The following is a 5,041-nucleotide window of genomic DNA, read 5'->3' as shown; positions in this document are numbered from 1 at the left end:
GGCACTGCTTCCTCGTCGGACCGCCCTCGTCGTCACCTCCTCCCTGCTGGAACCGCCCCGGGCCCTCCGCCGCTCGGCCCTGACACCGGCGCCCGTTCCCAGCGCCGCCCCGCCGCCGCTGTGGCTCACAGCCTCGACGCATCGGGCCTCGACACTGTCGTCTCCCCGCCTCGCCCCCGACGGCCGTGGCGCTCCGAGGCCGACATCGTCACCCATCGCCACTCGCGGTCGCCTCGTCCTCACCCCGCCGCCGTCGGACCACCCCAAGCCGCCGTGAGCCCACTGCCCCCTCCCTACAGCTACGCGGTGAGCCGCCGCGCCGGTTGCGCCTCCCCCGGCCTCCTCTTCCCTCCTCTCTACTTGTCTGCACTTGCCACCTTGCTCGGACCTCGCCTTGCTTCCCCTCGCGCCGCACCACTGGCTGCTCCTCCGCCGCATCCTGCCAATGCTACTGTCGCCGGTGCCCGCTGACCGCCACCGCGCACTAGCCAGGGCCTTGCCCCTCCTCCCCTGCCTAGCGTGCGTGTGTGTGGCCTAGATGGGCCACTGCCATATGGGCCCCACGCCCCCCTGAACGAAAATAAATAAATAAATAAATAAGAGTTAAAAATAAATAATAAATTAAATTATTAATTAATTAATTAATTAAAGGATTAATTAACTTAATTAATCTTGTTTAATTAACCTAATCAATTAACTAAACTAATCAAACATGTTTAGTTAGCCTGAGTCTATGACAGGTGGGTCCCACGGACCCACAGGCCAGGTTTGACTCTGGTCAGCTAGGTTTGACCTGCTGATGTCCTGGTGATGTCATGCTGACATCACCTTTCACTGTTCTGGATAATGTTGAATTAAAATATTTAAATCAATCCTAAAAATGATTTAAATCTTTAAAAATTAATATAAAATAAACCGTAGCTCAGATGAAAATAATTTCTACATGAAAGTTGCTTAGAACGACGAGACGAGTACGGATACGCAGCCCGTTCGTACGCCATGCATCCCTAGCATAGCGAACACACAACTTTCCCCCTCCGGTTCGTCTGTCCGAAAACGTGAAACACCGGGGATAATTTCCCGGATGTTTCCCCCTTCACCGGTACCACCTCGTACCGTGTTAGGGCACACCTAGCATCACGCTTTGTCATGTCATGCATTGTCATGCAATTGTTTGCATTATATTTATTGTTTCTTCCCCCTCTTCTCTCGCTAGACACCGAGACCGACGCCGCTACTACCCAGTACGACTACGGTGTTGACGACCACTCTCTCTTGCCAGAGCAACCAGGCAAGCCCCCCCCCCTTGATCACCAGATATCGCCTACTCTCCTCTATACTGCTTGCATTAGAGTAGTGTAGTATGTTACTGCTTTCCGTTAATCCTATTCTGATGCATAGCCTGTCATTGTTACTACTGTTGTTACTTTACCTGCTATCCTACTGCTTAGTATAGGATGCTAGTGTTCCATCAGTGGCCCTACACTCTTGTCCGTCTGCCATGCTACACTCCTGGGCCGTGATCACTTCGGGAGGTGATCACGGGCACATACTATACACTTTACACAGTTACATTACCTGTGGTACTATTCGGAGTTGGGGGCTGAAGGGGCAGGTGGCTCCATCCCGGTAGAGGTGGGCCTGGGTTCCCGACGGCCCCCGACTGTTACTTTGAGGTGGAGCGACAGGGCAGGTTCAGATCACCTAGGAGAGAGGTGGGCTTGGCCCTGGTCGGCGTTCGCAGATACTTAACATGTTTGACGAGATCTTGGTATTTGATCTGAGTCTGGCTACTGGCCTATACGCACTAACCATCTACACGGGGACAGTTATGGGCACTCGACGTCATGGTATCAGTCGAAGCCTTCGTGACGTCAGCAACGGAGCGGCGCGCGCTAGATTGGACTGGAACGCCTACTAGGCTAGGTCTACTTCCGGCCGCCCACGCAACGTGCAGGTGTGCTAAGGGCGATGGGCCCAGACCCCTGGGCGCTTAGGTTTAGACCGACGTGCTGACCTCTCTATTGGTCTAGGTGGGGCTGCGACGTGTTGTTCTTCCGAGGCCGGGCATGACCCAGAAAAGTGTGTCTGGCCAAATGGGATCGAGCGTGTTGGGTTATGTGGTGCACCCCTGCAGGGAAGTTAATCTATTTGAATAGCCGTGATCTTCGGTAACAGGACGACTTGGAGTTGTACCTTGACCTTATGACAACTAGAACCGGGTACTTAATAAAACACACCCTTCGAAGTGCCAGATACAACCGGTGATCGCTCTCTCACAGGGCGACGAGGGGAGGATCATCGGATAGGATTATGCTACGTGATGATACTTGGAGGACTTCAGTCTACTCTCTTCTACATGCTGCAAGACGGAGGCTGCCAGAAGCGTAGTCTTCGAAAGGACTAGCTATCCCTCTCTTATTCCGGCATTCTGCAGTTCAGTCCACATATGATAGCTTTATTCCAGTTGATACCAATGCATGCATATGTAGTGTAGCTCCTTGCTTGCGAGTACTTTGGATGAGTACTCACGGTTGCTTTCTCCCTCTTTTCCCCCTATCCCTTCTACCTGGTTGTCGCAACCAGATGTTGGAGCCCAGGAGCCAGACGCCACCTTCGACGATGACTTCTACTACACCGGAGGTGCCTACTACTACGTGCTGCCCGCTGACGACGACCATGAATAGTTTAGGAGGATCCCAGGCAGGAGGCCTGCGCCTCTTTCGATCTGTATCCCAGTTTGTGCTAGCCTTCTTAAGGCAAACTTGTTTAACTTATGTCTGTACTCAGATATTGTTGCTTCCGCTGACTCGTCTATGATCGAGCTCTTGTATTCGAGCCTTCGAGGCCCCTGGCTTGTAATATGATGCTTGTATGACTTATTTTATTTGTAGAGTTGTGTTGTGATATCTTCTCGTGAGTCCCTGATCTTGATCGTACACGTTTGCGTGTATGATTAGTGTACGGTCAAACCGGGGGCGTCACAGTGGCATGCAATCGATGCTTTCATATATAATATCAAGAACCACAACATAACAATTATGCAAACCACAATTCTAGTGCAAATTCATATGAAACTCATTAAGTAGGGTTGTATCGTGTCCTCTAGAATGTTATGAACTACTCACACTTAAGCATGAGGTTGTGCATGGGCATTTGAACGTATAAACCTTATGTCAATAAAAGTATAAAACTAATTATATCAACTAGCAAATAACACCAAGAAGTGACTATGGGGTTCGATCTACACCAATTGAACATGGAGCATGTGAATATGGAGATGGAGATGGCATTCATAGTGAAGATCGCGGAGATGGAGGTGATCCCCATGTTGCATTGATGTTGATGACTGTGACATCGGCAAATTTTCCCCGCGGAGGACAGATCTAGTAGAATCACCTCGCCCCATGTCTCACGCTTTTCTCATGTTGGAACAACTTTTCAAAAGTTGCATGATTTGTTTTGACACATCACAACTGTGTACACCTTATTCAGCATGCACATACAATTTTAAATTAGAATGAGAATAGTTTGACATATACCCCAAATACGTCTACCTTAATTTTTATTTTCCAAAACATTTTTCACTAGCAGCGCAGATAATTTTTTAAGTATAAACAACCAATCTGACAAGCTATATGGACAAAACCATGAGTTTGATTAACCCTTTTCTCTTGTTTTGTCATTTTTTGTATGTCCTTTATTAGAGCAAATACTAAAATATTAAAAAAAATTATAATATTGCTAACGGCCGCGCAAATGGCAGGCCCAATTATTTGTGCTTGAGGCGAAGCTGGCCCGACAGCATTGCCCATTGGGTGATTTGGTGCAGAAGCTTAGCCGGTCAGTGTGAAACCGCGACAGCTTTGGTTTGGTTTCATTTACTACCAGAGAATGGTTCCAGCGGGGCGGCCCCCTACGCGCGCACGCGCCGCCCGACCGTCGGCTCCATATAGCACCACCGTCGGCCCAATTACCAATACCACATTCGCAAACATCTGCGCTTTGCCCTGCAGATCCGTGTTTGCCAGCAAACGCCGATGTCGATGCACGCCGCCGCCGCCACCGCGGGGACAGGAGTGAAGCGTCTGCTTGAGCAGACCACGATCAGTTTCTCAGAGGAGCCCGTGCCGGCCGACGCCGGCTACCGGTTCGCGGTGCGCGTGACGTGCAATGTGAAGCAGTCCCTGGAGTTCCGCAGGAGCGGCCAGTGCCCGGACGTCCTCCGCGAGAAGTACATCGAGATTCGGGGGCGGCAGCGGTTCCGCCACGACGTTCCCCGTCGGCGACCTCTCCGCGCTCCGGAGCGACAGCGCCTGCCGAGGGGCCCTCCGCGGGATGCAGGTGGAGCTGCCGCAGCTCCGGTCGCTCCACCTCGCCGATGACGAGTGGGACTCCGTCGTGCCCGCAGACATCGTGCCGCAGATCGTCCGCGTGGCGTGCGGCGACGATGCCAACGACGGCTTCACCTTCTGCTTCATGATGAAGGTCCCCCTCCGGATCATATACGGCAACAAGGCCCTCCTGATGGCGTGCAAGGAGAGGGAGCCGGGCAGCGATGGCACCGAGATGGACGATGACTGCCCGATCTGCCTGGATAGCCTGGAGGGAGAGCCCGCCGTGGAGCTGCCTCACTGCAAGCATGCGTTCCACCGCCGGTGCATTTCCACGTGGTTCTGCAACAAGACGATGTGCCCCTTGTGCGTGGGCGACGTGAGGCCCTGTATCCTGCCGGAGTTTCTGGACCTCTAGGGCACTTTGGAAAACGTACGCAAGCCTAGTAGCACAGCTGTTAGGTACCCAGTTCACAATCCACTAGCAACACTCTATTTCAGGGGAACCAATGTCTGATACAAGTGAATCGAGGAAGGATGGAGGAGGAAGGAGGAACAGTACGTAGGAGAAGGTAGGGGAGGAGGAGCCGCCGTCCCGTGCCGTGCCTGATCCTACATGGATGGTCTCGACATTGCCTCCTCCCAGGCTCTTATCGCCCTGATGGTTCCCAAACAGGCCAGGCCCCCTTAGCTGGACGGGCCAGCCC

At 52.4% G+C, this 5,041-nt stretch overlaps 1 pseudogene; it reads left to right on the top strand.

Annotated features, from left to right (window-relative positions):
* Positions 1 to 4,040: 4,040 nt before the first annotated feature.
* LOC119272925 lies at positions 4,041 to 4,752 on the top strand (annotated as a pseudogene).
* The last annotated feature ends 289 nt before the right edge of the window (positions 4,753 to 5,041 follow it).

Source organism: Triticum dicoccoides, chromosome 3A (genome assembly GCF_002162155.2).
Source record: "Triticum dicoccoides isolate Atlit2015 ecotype Zavitan chromosome 3A, WEW_v2.0, whole genome shotgun sequence".
NCBI classification, from domain to species: Eukaryota; Viridiplantae; Streptophyta; class Magnoliopsida; order Poales; family Poaceae; genus Triticum; species Triticum dicoccoides.
The sequence above is the reverse complement of the archived record's forward strand: the minus strand, read 5'-3'. Positions and strand labels throughout refer to the sequence as shown.